We start from the raw sequence: 17,718 nt of genomic DNA, 5'->3' as shown, positions 1-17,718 counted from the left end.
CCAGACTTCTGAAGGAGCCAAACTCTTAAAAACTTTGACAATGTGAAAAAAAGTCCATTTGAGGCCATCTTAAATGTACTCTGCAACAAATGTAGTTTAAAAAAATAATAATCCCAACCTTGCATTGTTTTTCATAACATTTTTCTTATCTTAAACATTGCCACATCTAATTTTTTGAGAAGCAATATTTATTTGAAGTTTAAGGATTACTTTACGTATTTTGTTTCCTTTTTTCCTCTATTAAATCAAGTAGGATTGAATTCAATGGCCATTAGAAAAATAGCCATTATAGTATAATCCCAGGTTGTTGTTAAATCAATGTCTATCAAGTTGTATAAATGCATAAATCAATACATGTATTTACAGTATTAATGAGTGTGTCAGAGTGAACAAGATAATTGTTTTTGTCAACAATGCAAAACCAATCACAGGTGCAAAAATGCTCAAGAAAACACCTTCAGCAAGGAGACTTTCATTTCACATATTCTTCAAAAGCAAGCCATTGACCACTGCCCTTATTTTATAGAGGACGATCCTGATATACAACTCATTTCTCTCTTTGGCTGAAAAAGAAATTAGTTAATAACCAGGAATTTCCAATCTAACAGTCAAATTAAGGATATAACTTTTAGAGAGAACTGAGCACTGGAACATTGATGAGAAATAAGTGAGTTCAAGTTGTACTTCTACCACTAAATTGCTGCGAACTTGGGAAAGTTTAGATCCCTCTCTACATAATGAGGACCTTGGTCAAAGTCATCCATAGAACACTTGTCACCGTAAATAATTCAGGAAAATATGTGGCACCATTGTCAAGTGATTTTGGGGAACACTGAATACTACATTCCTCTTTTAGAGTTACTACAATGAAAAATTTTAAAATCTAAGTATTCCTAAAGTAAAGAAGTATGTTTAAAGCTAATCTAACAATTCTCAGTATACAAACCTTTTTATGCCACATGCACTGTCTTTAAATGATAAGGTTTTGAAACAAACATTGTTACTTTACAGATGAAAAAGTTTTTACTATTAACAAGATCACTTTAAGCAAATCAGAGCAATTATCATACTCAATTCAGTTGTGTTTCCATTTTAAATCAGATGTAACTTATATTTGAGTTCTAATTCTATCAACATAAATATGCCCTAACCATGCTTCAAAACATGTGACTGAAAAATAAAACATCACTGTTTACTGATAACAAAGTGGCCACATTCTGCAAGACAAGGCAGTAACTGACTCTCTTACATGAAGCCATGGTAAGAAATCAAATTGTTTTGTTCAATGTTTTTTCACTCCTCCACTAAATCCTTTCATTGCTCATAAAGTCATTTCCAGAAGCAATTATATTTTAAATCACTTAATTTTCAACAAAATACATTATTCAAAAAGTGATAACATTTTTCATCTATCTGTTACTTCATGGATTCTGTTATTTTTATGTTGCAAATAAAGGTGAAAGAATTAAAGTTTGAAACTGTCCATAGACTTAAAAAAGATAGCTTATCAAATAATTACAAAATGCAATCACAAAGGGAGCCTTGTTATACTATGAGGAAAAAGTAAAATGCCTGCATTAGTTGAGTAGGGAGAGAACATTTTTGGTTTAACCTCTAAATCTCAGAAAAGACATAGTAACAACAATAATATAATAAATATGGTTACAATAGTAGCCACTTACGGAATATTTATTATGTGTCAGCCACTGACCTGAGTGCTTTACATATTTCCTTTCATCTTTACAACTACCAATAATTTTAATACTATTATTATTCACATTTAGCAATGAAAATACAAACAATTGGTGTGCAGAAAAGAAAAGTCACTTACCAAAGGTCACACAGCTAGCAAGTGCTACAGCCAGGACAAAACCAAATATTTTTTTCTTAATTTCCTCAATATACAGTGAACACTTCAATATGCAGTGACGTATATTGACACTAGGTCAGTTCTTAGCATCTTTAATTTAAACCTTAAAGAGTCCTTGGTAGCCAAATATGAGGAAAATAAAACTGCTGCCTTTTTAAATGTCATAGAATCTTAATTTTCTGCCCCTAATGATATGAAATTCATTACATCCTAAGGCAAAACATTCTGCTTTGGAAAAATTTAGATGTACTAGACTTTTGGCTCAGAATTTGGTATTGATGTTGGCAGTTTGATATAGCCAAGACTTGGTCCTTCTGCATGATCACTCTTCTAATATGATCAACCCATCTGAGAATCACCTGTCCTCCAGTTTAGTATTTATCATATTTCATCCTTTGAAGTTGAAAGAAGTCTTCCCTATCTAGCTTATTCTCCCTTGGAGAAGTCTTAATTGAGCACTGCTCCCTTTCATTCTGAATACAATATTACTGACATGTTTAAAACAAAATTATTTAGGCTACTTACTCTATAATCTGGACTATATAGTACTGGTAAGCACAAAGATTGCATCCCCTATTTAAGGATAATATTAAATTATTTTCTACTATAGGATACATTTTTGTCACAAACCACTTCTAATCCAGTTGTCCTTTATCATGTGATATTTGTAAAATTAAATTCAGGAAGATTTTCTTCATCCAGGTGGAACTAGATGATGGCTGAGTAAAATAGTCTGGCAACCACCTCTCCACAGACACACTCAGTTGAACATCTACTCATACACCAAACTCCCTTCACAAGAGCTAAGGAAACTAGGAAAGAGACCATAGTGCCTATTCTAATATAAAAATAAATGACTTTCTGAGGAAGGCAAAAAGAAGGTTGTTCCCCTAACTCAAAGCAATGCAGTACAACAAGAGAGGTGCATCCCACTTGGGGAAGGAGAAGATATTAAGTCCAGACCTTAGACTTGAGACCCAGTGCCAGGCAGAGTACCACAGCCACACCTGTCAGGATAATAACCTAGAACTGAGATGCTGGAACTATATCAGCCAGGGAGCAAAAAGAATGCTCCTCCTCCTCACCCAATTCAGGCAGCATAGCAGAGAATAAAACTCTACCCACTAAGAAGCAAGGCATGAAACCTGGTACAGGATTTTCTTCGAAGGCCAGAATCATGTTTGCTATACTGTGACTCAACACTAAGCAAAATACAAAGGCCACACACACAGGCCAGAACTTGCAGTTGGAGCTCCTAGACCTTCTCTAGTATCAAGCATACATCTGTTTACCTGTGGTACAAACTTGTGAATTGGCTTTCATTGTTGCCAGATTTGGAGTGGACATGTCTTCCTTCAAGATTGCATAGGTCCATGTGGCTGTGAGACTTGGATATAACACAGTTCATTGTCACTTTTTATGAACAACAGTCTCTATCACCCATTCCCCATACTTTCTTTTTTAGCAGCCCAGCTATCCCCATGATTACAGAGAGAGCCTCTTGGCTTAGAGGGAGGTCCCAAGACTGTGAAGATTCTAGCATGATGTAATTTAGCATAACCAAGGGAGTGTTTTTCCTTTGAGAAGAATCACCTTAGAATGTAACACATTTGCACATGGAAGCAATGCTAGGAATCTCCCTCTATAGCTATCCTTATCTCAACCAGCAAAAATGCTTTGTCTTTCTTATTATTGCTTATGTCTACTCTTCAACAAAATTAGAGATAAGGGCAGAACAAGTTCTGCCTGGAAGCGAGGGGGTAGGGGAAGGCGAGGGGACAGGGAGGAGAGGAAGGGAGTGGGGGGGTAAGGGGGAGAAATGGCCCAAAGATTGTATGCACATATGAATAAATGAAAAAAAAAGAAATCCAATAGACAAACAAGCAATATCAAAAATGAAACAAAAATCCTTGACCTGATAAAACACACTGACCAAAATTATAAACACTATAGAAGGCATTGCTAGCAGGATACCCCAAGAAGAAGAGATAACTAGTGAAATCAAGGACAAGGTTATTTGAAAATACACTGCAGAGAAAAAAGAAGAGTAATAAAGAAAGACTATAGGAATGTTGGGACAGCAGTAAAAGAACAAATATTGGGGTACTGGGGTTCAAGAGAAACTTGAGAATGCTAATAAGATAGAAAGTTTATTCAAAGATTGACAGAAAGCTTCCCAAACTTAGAGTAAGATACAAATATCCAGATTAGTAGTCAGACTTAACCAAGATAGAAGAATGCTCTCATGGGTGAAAGATAAAAGATTCTTAAGGCAGTAAGAGAAAAGAAACAAACAATATGTAAAGGTTCCCCAATTCAACAAACATCAGACTTCTAAGTACATAACCCATAGTCCAGGAGAAAGTGGCATGAAATTTTCATATTACTGAAGGGAGAAAAAACTGTCAACTAAAAATGTCATCTTTTAAATGAAGAGAAATAAAGATATCCCCAGACAAACAAAGCCTGAGAGAACATATCTCACTAGATTTACAAGAAATGTTAAAAGAAATTCTTAAAATTGTAAGAAATAAATGTTAGTGAGCAAGAAGAAAACATAAAAATGTAGAGAACTCACTTTTAAGAGTAATTATATGAACACTCAGAATGCTCTATAATTGTAACTATGGTACATAAAACATTCATACATTTAGTAGGAAGACTAAAAAACAATATAATTAAAAATAGTAACTACATTAATAAGTTGAGACAGGTAATACAGAAAGATGTAAAATGGGATATTAAAAATTAAAACTGTGGTTTTTTTCTCCCAACAAGCAGAAGACAGAGCATCAATCAGAATCAAACTCTGTGACATCCTGGACCCCTAACCCATGGAAAGCTTTCCTATATTCTGCCATTTCTCCCTGCCAGCTAGTTTCAAAGCTGCTTGCATGAATCTTCAGAATGAACAGGTGAGCATCACACACCAGGCGACTGATTTGTGAGTAGTATTTGGTTCCTCCTGTCCATAGGGTTAGTTGCAATTGGGAGGTAAGTTAAGTCTGCCAGTTCGTGCAGGGTGGTCAGAGCTGTTTGTTGTTTTCAGCAGGCGGCAGCTGCATTGCCCTTCAGCTGCAACTCTGTTTGGTCAGCTCCTCCCCCAGTAAGTTGGGAAAATTCAGTTTTGAATACTGCCCTCTGTCCCACAATATCAGCTCTGGGATCCATCACTTGCCCCACTTTGGGAGGTTAGCTTGTCTCCCTGCTCCTGCTCTAAGCTTTTATGCCTCTGCCAACCTCTGCTCAGTGCTAGTGGCTCCTCTGGGAGGTTGGCTTTTTGCCCCACCCTTGCTCTCATTCTTTGTTGCTTGACTTAGAGTTCAGCACTGAGAGTTTGGCTTCTTGCCCCACCCCCATTCTCTGGGCCATGTTCTGCATCCCACCCCAACTCCACTGTTGGTGTTAGATCACAGTTTGCTGTTCATGCTTTTCAGTTTTGTTGGGGTGGGTCAGTCTGCCCAGGGGCTGCACTGGATTATGTTCCCAGGGGGTGGGTAGGTAGACCACATCAGAGCTGCCATTTATAGGCCAATACCAGGATTGTATGTCTAAGGAATAAGTCAAGAACTTTTTCCAAGTGACTGAACTTTTTGTTGTTTGTGTACCTGGTATTTTTTGTTCTGTGTTGTTTTTTTTCTGTATTATTAACTTCACCATCAAAAATTTTCTTATCCCTATTCTTATCCCCTTCACTTTCCCTCCTTTTCCTTTGTTATAACCCATTGTTATCCCTCCCAACTACTCTTTGTGCCCCTTCTCATCCACTCTCTCGACCTGTCTTCACCTCCCCCTCCTACCTTCTTCTAACCTATCACCACTCTACCCCTCCCTCCTACACACTCACCACATGCTGATTAGCCTGCTGTACCAACTGTACACAATCCCAGCCCCCTGCAATCCCTGACACAAGCACCCTCCACTACAACAGAAATACACCCAAACATGCACAAGGACCACAAAACCCAGTAGTACCCATACCTCTTCTCTCACCAACCCCCTTTCCCACCTGCCCCTTTTAGTACCACCTTTATCAATTATCCAAATTTCTATATCCAGCCTAATAACTATTACCCTCCCAACTCCCATTGTTTATAGATAGTATCACCGAGGTGTTTTTATATAATATGTAAACAACTGGTCTGGCATTGAACCTGTGAATTTGTTATTGTTAAATTATACCTCCAGGCCAGAGACAGAAAGAGCACATCAACCTAGCTAACAACCAAGTCAGTCACAACACAAAAATTAATCAAGGGAAACAACAGGCAATTAAAACCACCAACTAGCCTATCAAGAACATAGTTACACAGCACCAAGTGGATCAATGGAAAGAAGAAGGGATGGAAACCACTCTTCTCAAAAAAATAATTCAATACAGGATTCAGTGGTATATGAAGAAAATGGATACCCAGTTTCTGACCCCAACAAAACAATGATAAATGTCACTAAGGAGCCCAGTGATGCCCACAAAAAAAAAAAAACCTCAAAAAGGAAATCTTGAAAGAAATCACTGAGAAATTCATGGAAAAGATACTATACATGGTTAACCAGAACATATAAGATACACTCAAGAAATTTCAAGACATCAAAAATAAAGAACATGAGAAGACACAGAAACAAGTAAGTGAACTGAGAGGACATCGACCAACACCAAAGTGAAACAAAGGACACTATAAAAAATAGATACATGAATTAAAGATGACAATACAAAATACAAAAGAGGAGTTGAACAAAGATATGGAAAATCTCAGAAAAAAGAATCAAACAGAAATCTTGGAAATAAAAATCCCTTTAGTCAAACAAAAAACACACTGGAAGGCCACTCCAGCAGACTAGAACAAGTGGAAGACAGAATCTCAGAGCTCAAAGAAAAAATAGACATAAAAGAAAAAAAGAAAAAAACTTAGTCAAACAACACAAGAGCTGTGAAAGGAATATGCAAGAACTCAGCGACACCATCAAAAGACCAAGCCTGAGAGTAATGGGCATTAAAGAAGGAGAAGAGGTGCAAGCCAAAGGGATACATAATATATTCCATAAAAAATAACAGAAAATTCCCCAAATCTCAGGAAAATTTTGCCCATTCAGGTACAGAAAGCCTCCAGGACATCAAAGAGACTTGACCAAAATAGAACCTCCCCACAGCATATTATCAATAAAACAACAGCACAGAGAACAGAGGAAGAATATTGGAGGCTGTAAGAGAGAAAATACAAACAATGTATAAAAGTAAACCCATCAAAATCAAAGCAGATTTCTCAACAGAAATATTAAAAGCTAGAAGAGCATGGAGTGAGGTATTTTGAGCACTGAATGAAAATAATTTCAGCCTTAGGATACTCTACCTAGCAAAACTATCATTCAAAATTGGTGGATCAATAAAAATCTTCACAATAAACAGAAACTAAAACAATACATGACAATCAAGAAAACACTACAGAAGATTCTACAAGGAATTCTGCCCACAGAAGATGAAAGCAAACAAAACCACAAGAGGACAGGAAATATCAAATCACAGGAGTAGAAAAGACAAGTAATCGGAGAAGCATTGATTCAGCTGCACACAATCAAATCCTTAAACAACAAACACAACTAAATGGCAGGAATCACCACATACCTATCAATATTAACACTGAATATCAATGGACTGAACTGCCCCATCAAAACACACCATTTGCCAAACTGCATTCAAAAGGAAGAGCCAACAATCTGTGTTTACAAGCGGCCCATCTTATTGACCAAAATAAACACTGCGTTAGGATGAAAGGCTGGAAGCATATTTACCAAGCCAATGGCCACTGAAAACAGGCAGGAGTAGCAATACTTATATCAGACGAACCAGACTTCAAACTTACATTGGTCAAGCAAAACAAAGAAGGATACTTCATACTAATAAAAGGAGCAACACATCAAAAGAAAATAACAATTATCAACCTATATGCAACCAATATCAGTGCACCCAATTTCATCAAACATACACTAAAGGATTTAAAAGCACATATAGACTCCAACACAGTAGTAGTGGGAAACTTTAATACCCCTCTATCACCAATAGATAGATCATCCAAACAAGAAAATCAACAACGAAATCCTAGAACTAAATGACACCATAGATCAAATGGACCTAACTGATGTCTATAGAATATTTCATCTGACAACAGCAAAATATACATTCTTCTCAGCAGCCCATGGAACTTTCTCCAAAATAGATCTTATCTAAGGGCACAAAGCAAGCCTCAGCAAATATAAGAAAATATAAATAACCCCCTTCATTCTATCTGATCACAATGCAACAAAACTAAAACTCAACAACAAAAACAACAGCAGAAAATATGCAAATAATTGCAGGCTGAATAACACATTGCTCAACCATCAGTGGTTCATAGAAAAAAGGAGAGAGGAAGTCAAAAAATCCCTGGAAGTTAATGAAAATAAAAACACCATCTACCAGAATGTATGGGACACAGCAAAGGCAGTCCTAAGAGGAAAGTTTATAGCCATGAGTGCATATATTAAAAGGACAGAAAGATCTCACATAAACAACCTAATGCTACATATCAAATTCCTAGAAAAACAAGAACAAGGAAAAGAAAAAACAAGCAGAAGGGGAGAAATAATAAAAGTACTGGCTGAAATTAATGAAACAGAGACCAAAAAACCAAATAAATAATCAAGTAAACAAAAAGGTGGTTCTTTGAAAAAATAAACAAGATTGACAAGCCCCTGGCAAATATGACTAAAATGAGTAAGGAAAAGACCCAAATTAGTAAAATCAGAAAGGGGAGATAACAGCAAACACCAAGGAAATCCAGGGAATCATCAGAGACTATTTCAGAACCTATATTCCAGTAAATCGGGAAATCATGAAGAAATGGACAAATTTCTAGATACTTATGACCATCCAAAACTGATCTAAGAGGATATTAACCACCTAAACAGATCTATAACACATAATGAAATTGAAGCACCAATAAAAAGTCTCCCAAAAAAGAAAAGTCCAGGACCTGACAGATTCTCAGCTGAATTCTACCAGACCTTCAACAAAGAACTAATACTAAAATTTCTTAAACTTTTCTATGTAATAGAAAGGGCAGGAATACTGCCTAACTCATTTTATGAAGCCAGTATTACACTCATCCCAAAACCAGACAAGGACACATCCAAAAAGGAGAACTATAGGTCAATCTCCTTAATGAACATTAAAGCAAAAATACTCAATAAAATAATGGCAAACCAAATCCAACAACATATCAGAAAGATCATTCACCACGACCAAGTCAGCTTCATCACAGGGATGAAGGGATGGTTCAACATAGGCAAAATCTATAAATGTAATACACCATCAATAGAAGCAAAGACAAAAAGCACTTGATCATCTCAATAGATGCAGAAAAAGCCTTTGATAAGATTCAAGACCACTTCATGATAAAAGATCGAAGGAAACTAAGACTAGAAGGAATGTTCCTTAACAGCATAAAGGGTATATATGACAAACCTATAGCCAACATCATACTTAATGGGGAAAAATTGAAACCATTTTTCCTAAAGTCAGGAACAAGACAAGGATGCCCACTCTCCCCACTCCTATTCAACATTCTGGAATTTCTAGACAGAACAATAAGATGAGAAGAAGAAGTAAAAGGAATACAAATAGGTAAAGAAATAGTGAGAGTATCCTTGTTTGCAGAAGACATGATCCTATACCTCAAAGACCCCAAAAACTCCACTTGAAAACTCCTAGATGCCATAAATAGTTACAGCAATGTGGCAGGATACAAAATCAACTTAAAAAATCAGTAGCTTTTTTATACACCAACAATGAAGAAATCGAGAAAAAATATAGGAAAACAATTCCATTTACAATGGCCTTAAGAAAAATCAAACACCTAGGACTAAACTTAACAAAGGATGTAAATGACCTCTACAAGGAGAACTACAAACTCCTGAAGAAAGAGATTGAGGAAGACTACAGAAGGTGGAAAGATCTCCCGTGCTCATGGATTGGTAGAATCAACATAATAAAAATGTCTATACTTCCAAAATCAATCTACATGTTCAACACAATTCCCATCAAAATTCCAATGACACTAATCACAGAAATTGAAATTCCAATTCAATTCCCATAAAAATTTCAATGACATTAATCACAGAAATTGAAAAATCTACCCTATAGTTCATTCAGAAACACAAAAGACTGTGAATAGCCAAGGCAATACTGAGCAAACCCAGCAATGTTCAGGTATCACAATACCCAACTTCAAACTCTACTACAGAGCCATAGCAATAAAAACAGCATGGTACTGGCACAAAACATATGAAGACTAGCGGAACAGAATAGAGGACCCAGATATGATTGCATGCAGCTATGCCCACCTTATTTTTGACAAAGATGCCAAAAATATAGGATGGAGAAAAGACAGCATCTTCAACAAATGTTGCTGGGAAAAGTGGTTATCCGTCTGTAAGAAACTGAAACTAGATCCATGCCTATCACCCTGTACTAGTATCAACTCAAAGTGGATTAAGGACCTTACTATCAGAGCCAAAACTTTGCAGTTAGTACAGAAAGAGCAGGGAACACTATAGAGGCAATAAGCATAGGCCAGGACTTCCTCAGTAGAACTCCAGCAGGCCAGTAACAGAGAAAGGATGGACAAATGGGATTACATGAAATTAAAAAGCTTTTGCACAACAAAAGAAATGGTCTCTAAATTGAAGAGACCACCCATAAAATGGGAGAAAATATTTTCTAGCTATACATGTGGCAAAGGACTAATAACCAGAATATGCAGGGAGCTCAAAAACTACATTCCCCCAAAATCAATGAACCGATTAAGAAGTGGGCAACTGAACTAAACAGAACTTATTCAAAGGAAGAAGCCCAAATGGTCGAAAACACATGAAAAAAATGCTAACTATCCCTGGCCATAAAGGAAATGCAAATCATAACCACACTAAGATTCCATCTCACACAAATGTTGGCGAGGATGCAGAGAAAAAGGAACTCTCACACACTGGTGGTGGGAATGTAAGCTAGTACAACCACTTAAAAACAATACGGAGCTTTCTTATAAAACTAAACATAGATCTGCCATATGATCCAACAAGACCACTCCTTGGGATATACCCAAAGGAATGTGACTTAGGTTATTACAAAGGCACCTGCACACTCATGTTTATTGCAGCACTATTTACAATAGTCAAGCTATGGAAATAGCCAAGATGCCCCACAACTGATGAATGGTTCAAGAAAATGTGGCATTTATATAGAATGGAATTTTACTCTGCCACAAAGAATGAAGTTTTGTCATTTGCCAGTAAATGGGTGGAACTGAAGAACATCATCTTAAGCAAAGTTAGCTAGGCTCAGAAGGTCAAAAATTTCATGTTTTCCCTCATATGCGGATTATAGACCTAATACAAATGCAGTAATATTATTGGACATGGGTTACACACTAAGGGGAGAACATGCGTGGAAAGAATAGGAAAGGGAAGGAAACCTAAAACTTGAATGTGGTTGATGTGTTCACTGTAGAGGAGTGAATATAGTAATCTTAAACTGGCAGAGGCCACTAAGGGAAGGTGACTAGGAAGTAGTGAAGAGGTCTGGAAGAGATGAAACAATGTAAGTTGTAATACACATATGCATGGAAGCAATGCTAGGAATCTTTCTGTATAGCTATCTTTATCTCAAACTAGCAAAACACTATGTCTTTCTTATTATATCTTATGTTTTCTCTTCAACAAATTTAGAACAAGAGGACAGAACAGGTTCTGCCCCGAAGTGTGGTGGTGGAGGAGTTGGCCCATTCAATGTATGCACGTATGAGTAAATGTAAAAATCATAAAATAACAAAAAATTTTAAATGGGGCTGGGCACTGGTGGCTCACACCTGTAATCCTAGCTACACAGGAGGCAGAGAGGAGGAGGATTGCAGTTCAAAGCCAGCCCAGGCAAATAGTTCTGAAAGAACCTATTTCAAAACAACTCTTCACAAAAAGGCTGGTAGAGTGGCTGAAGGTGTAAGCCCTGAATTCAAGCCACAGTACAGAAAAAAAATTAAAAATTTGGGGAAGAATGGAGGGCAAGTGTAGAGTGCTCTTATTTAATATATTTGTATCTTTTTTGTTTCTGTTTTTATCTTTATGGTGATGTTAAATTGCTATCATTTGAGAATATCTTCTTAATAATTAAAAATTGTATTTGTAAGCCTCATGGTAAATACAAAGAAAAAATATAATAAACAAGCCACACATAATAACTATAATCAAAACACATTACTAGAGTAAGCCTCTTAACCACAAGAGAGGGAGAAAGGAAAAAAATGGAATTACAACAAAACTATAAAACAAGTTACATAACAGCTGTAGTAAGACCTTACCTTTCAACAATTATCTTGAATGTGATTGTTGTAATTCTCCAATTAAAAGTCATGGACTGGCTGAACATATTGAAAAATAATCTCAAGTATAAGTTTCTTATAAGAAATTCACCTCACTAAGGACACAAATAGAGTAAAAGGTAAAGGATGGAATAAAAAGGAAAGCAGTGGAAGACATATACACATCACTAATCATTAGGAAGGTGCAAATCAAAAGCACGATCTGATATTGACCCACTCAAGTAACAGCTATTATCATATAAAACAGAAAATCAGTGTTGAGGATGTGGAGAAAAGGAAACTCTTGCACACTGTTAGTAGGAATGTAAATTAGTAAGCTATTAAGGAAAACGGTACAGAGTTTTCTCAAAAATTTAAAAATAGAACTTCCATGTGATTCAGCAACATTACATATGGGTATATATCCAAAGGAAATGAAGTCAGTATGTGGAAGAGACGTATACACTACTGTGTTCATTTCAGCATAATTCACAATAGCCAATAAATGGAAACAATCTAAATGTCCATCAACTGAAAAGTGGAAAAGCATAATTCAATACATGTACACAATGGAATATATTAATCCACAAAAGGAATGAAATCTTGTTATTTGCAACACCACAGGTGGAACTGGAGACCATTATGTTAAATAAAATGAGCCAGGCAAAGAAAGAAAAGCACTGCACAGTCTCGTTTGTGGAATCAAAAAAAGTTTATCTTATAGAAGTTGAGAATAGAGCAGTGGTTACTCAAGGCTGAAGCAAACTAAAATGCTGATCAATGGATACTGTTACATTTAGATAGGAATAAGAAATTCTGGTCCACTATTGCACAGTATGGTGAGTGTATACAACATGTATGTGCTGTATGTTTCAAAAATCTACAAGATCAGAAGTTCAGAATTTGGGTTATAATACATATATACATGGAAATGTCACAAGGAAACTCCCTGTATAGCTATCTTAAACAGAAGAAAATGTCATTTTTTTCTTTTATAAAAATCAGAGAACAGGAGAGTAGAACAGGTCCTGACTGGTGGGGGGAAGGAGTTGGTACCAGTGGGAGGAGGAGGGAGTGGGGAAAGGGTAAAGGAGGGTGAACATGGTGCAAACACTGTGTACACACGTTTGTAAATGGAAAAATGACACCTGTTGAAACTGTTCCAGGAATGGGGGTAGGGTAGATAAAAGAGAATGGTGGATGGGGTGAATTCAAGTATGATATCTTTGATATATTGAAACAACTTTTGTAAATGTCACAATGTATCCCACTCAGCATAACAATAAAAAAAAGAAAACACTTACAAAGTCATGTAAATTATGATTGCCAACTCATTAGCTTACCCCTTCCTATAAGATGTTCAGCATCTGATAATGAAATTCACAAAATGAACAACTTTGTAATTTAAGGGAAAGAAACAAAAGCAATAACACTTGTATTCAAACTAGTAAAACTGGTTATCTATGTTAAAAAAGAAAAGGTGGAGGTAGAAGGATCAGGGTCTGAGCCCTGCCTTGGGCAAAAATATGAGACCATATCTAAAATATAAATTAAAGAAAAAAGGCTAGGGCTGGTGGAATGGCTCAAGTGGTAGAGTGCCTGCCTGACAAGAATTAGGCCCTGAATTCAAATCCTAGTACAACAAAAAATTTTAAATAAATTAATAATCAAAAGACATTTCAGTGCCTAGCAAGCACAAGTTCTGAGTTCAAGAACCACCAAAAAGACAAAAGGGGAAATTATAAAGAAATATTAAAACAAAAACAACAAAACAAACCCGAGGTGTGTGGCTAAAGTGGTAGAGCACTTGTCTACCAAACCCAAAGCCTGAAGTTCAAACCCCAGTACAACCAAATAAAGACAAATGTTTGAGGAGACAGATATGTTTAACATCACATAAATATTGCAAAATGTATACTTGTATTAAAATAACACATGGTATCCCATTAATACATGCTATTTTATGCTTTTATGTGTCAGTTAAAAGAAAATTAAAATTAAATTTAAGATTAGATGATCATTTTTGTATTTCCTCTTGCTTACTTCAATCCAGCATTTGTCATATCAAAGGATTTTAGCTCCATTTGTTTACCATGTTGAAACCTCCAAACTTCAAATTCAACTAATTCTAGAAATTGCAAAGAATTACTGGACTGGTGCTACTTTTAATACCTTAACTCATACTGAATCTAGCACCAAGAACTACTGTATAAATCTAACACTTGTCTTCTCTGAGAAAAACATGGATACACATGTCTGCTGTAAATAAAATGTGTTCAAACATTTCATTAAGCTCATTTTTCAATTTGTTCTTCTCTCTTTTTCCTTCTCAATAATTCTAGGAATCATAAAACCACATTCTCTACAGAAGTGTACATTAACCCACCATGACAGTTTAGTCTTGGGTATGCCAGTTTAATTATTGACAAGATATAAGTGCCTGTTTTTTAAGTGTAAAGCCCTGAGTTCTAACCCCAGTCCCACTGAAACAACCACAAAAGAACTTTAAATGCTACAATGTACCCCCACCCAGCCCAACAACAATAATAATAATAAAGGGGAAAAAGATAGAAAAAGTTTGAACTTCTCAGATCTACTGGTAATAGGAAAAGTTGTATAACATCAAGCCATAATGAAAGTATTTAAACTAGGCCTGTATCCTGGGTTATATTCCAAGCACTAAAAAAAACAATACATGAATGAATGAATGAATGAGCCTACAAGTTCATATTTATGGCTTACTTGCTCGTGATAAGTTTTTGATACCTTTCATTCCCTTTTTTAGCTTCTAACTTTCAGTCTCATTCTCAGTCTTAGGGAAGGGATGGACATGCACTTTCTTATCTGTCCACCATGCTGGGGACTCATGTGGTACATTTCCTGCCTCAAGATTTTCATGATTTACTGGACAAAAAGGACAATTTACCAGGCATTAAATGGGGACGAGAAGAGCATCTTTAGACTGTTAAGGATGTAAAACAATGTTTATTTTGGAGACTAGAATGACTAGAGACAGAAATTCATATGAAGAGAACATCAGTACATAAAACAGGAAATAGAGAAAAATTGGGTAAATGGCAGCCTACAAAGCATTAACATGATCATTTAGGCATAGGGGTGGAGAAAGGGCATCAGTTTTTAAAAATTTTTTATTAGCATAAATTAATTGTAGGAAGAGGTTTTATTTATTACATACATGTTGTAAATATAAACATTTGTGAAAGGGTAGGAAAGGAATCAGGACTAAGTAAAGGGACAGATTTACATGTGATGCATTTCCAAAGAAGGCCCAACTTACTCCTCACTGGGAGTAAAAGACCTGAGATAGCCTTTAAAAGTGGTCCCAAACTGGGGCTTGGGTGGGAAAAGGATGGGCTTAATATGAGTTGATCATTCAATAGATAGAGCCTGCCCCTAACAGTAAATATCACCTTGGCAAGATAGTTTTCTTCAGGTGAAAATAGCCTCAAAGATAAGATTGCTGACATTGCAGAGTTGTTATCAACAACAATCTGATCAGTAGGAAAAATAAATTCAGTTTTGAACACACATTGTGCAGTTCATCATAATATCCACTACATACACAAAGATTATCAAGATAAAATTTATTTTAAGGGGTTAATATGAACTCCTACACCTTGTGGCACAAATAAAACTGTACCAATACAGGAGCTATATTGCTTTACACTTGTGAAAAAGACTATGGGCTTTTAGCTGACTAAATGTTCAATATGAGAATTGGTGTGGCTGTGCATTAAAACAGGAGAAAAGCTAAAGTGATAAGTATAGCATCCAGAACTCAAGAAGTAAGAATTCTGCTCAAATATATTATTGATCAAATCTCACATGGAATATCATTTCAATTTTGGCTACTACCTCAAGTGAACCACTGACAAATCAGCATATGTCCATATCAAGATGACAGGACATGTCAGTGAGGAGACTTGAAAGACTGCCATGCATAAATTAATTAGAAATCAACACAGAAAACCTCACATAAAAATATATGTACATTCTAAATGTGGAGGGCTGCTATGTAGAAATAGAATTACATGTACTGCATTATCCCAGAAGTAGAAATTATGGCCCCAAATAAACTTTATCACACCACAAAGGGTCATTTTTTAAGGATATAAGTCACCTTTATTTGTTGATTAGGGTGCTAGGGATGGAACCCTGGGCCTTGTACATGTTAGGTTAGCACTTTAGCATTGAGCTATACCCCTAAACCTGCTAAGTGATTTTAAAATAATAATTCAGACACTGGTAGTTATAATTTGGTAATTTAAAATTACTTTTCTCTGTTTACATGTCTTCTCCAAATTAGCATTCTCAGTGATATGATAATTACTGAGGAGGAAATAAAAATTGTTTAATCAAATCTATGTAAATGCCATTCTGAATATAAGTTTCATATCTTCAGAAATAGCACATGTCACAATACCCTATGCATTAGAAAGTTTTGTTGAGCAAATATGGTAACTAGGCATTGACAAGAAACAAATGAAATGGACTAATAAAAACCCAGAAACATTAGCAGTGGCAAAGGCTGGTAATGCCAAAGATCTTTGGCCTCATGAAGTAAGTGTGCGCAAAGACCAAGAAGCTTAACATTGCAACTAAAAAGCCACTCATTCTCAAATCTTCAAACCTTTAGCTGCTCCATACCACAGCCACTAGCCATACGTGGCTATTTAAAACAAAATGAATTAATATTTAGTCCCCCAGTAACAGTAATCATATTGTAAGTGATTATTAGACATGCATGTAGTGACTCCCATATTTCACAGCACAGAACCATTCTCTCTGACCAAACAACCCTCCTCTTTTGGTGTCATCTAAAGATCGCTCTATTTATATGAACCTGAGAAAAAACGGGTTCAGTGTGTAGCAGATGGTCCAATCCAATAGGAAATTGCAGATCTTTAGTCACCTATATATTAGTTATATGCAACTGATTTGTATATTTCTTTTAAATAGCATAAATATTACTCAAAAGCACTTAGGAATATTCTTAAAAGCACAGATTTTTCTCCTCCATCGGCTACTGACCTTTTCTGTGAATTTATAAATGAAAAATAGCTTTAACAAGAGGAGGATAAAAATAAAACAGTCATAACATTGTGTGTTTTCCTCATGTAACATCTAGAAACCAAAGGTAATTTTGGAATTTTTCTAAAATATAAATGCACATTAAAACATCTGTTACAACTTATGGGTCTTATGAGGAAAACACAGTTTAAATATAAAAACTACATTGGTCAAATAGAAGGAATAAATTAGCAGAGTTTGTATATTCTCATTCAAAATGTAAACATTTCCAAATTACAAACTCAGGAAAAATTAGATTGATTTGGTAGTGATTGGTAGTGGGTAAGAACAAAAATGTTCCATTTTGTTTGTAATGTAATGGACTAACATTTCAGTACCCAGGACCACAAGGAGATGGGAACAAGAGAGCCT

Source organism: Castor canadensis, chromosome X (assembly GCF_047511655.1).
Source record: "Castor canadensis chromosome X, mCasCan1.hap1v2, whole genome shotgun sequence".
NCBI classification, from domain to species: domain Eukaryota; kingdom Metazoa; phylum Chordata; class Mammalia; order Rodentia; family Castoridae; genus Castor; species Castor canadensis.
This window is presented reverse-complemented; position numbering follows the sequence as displayed.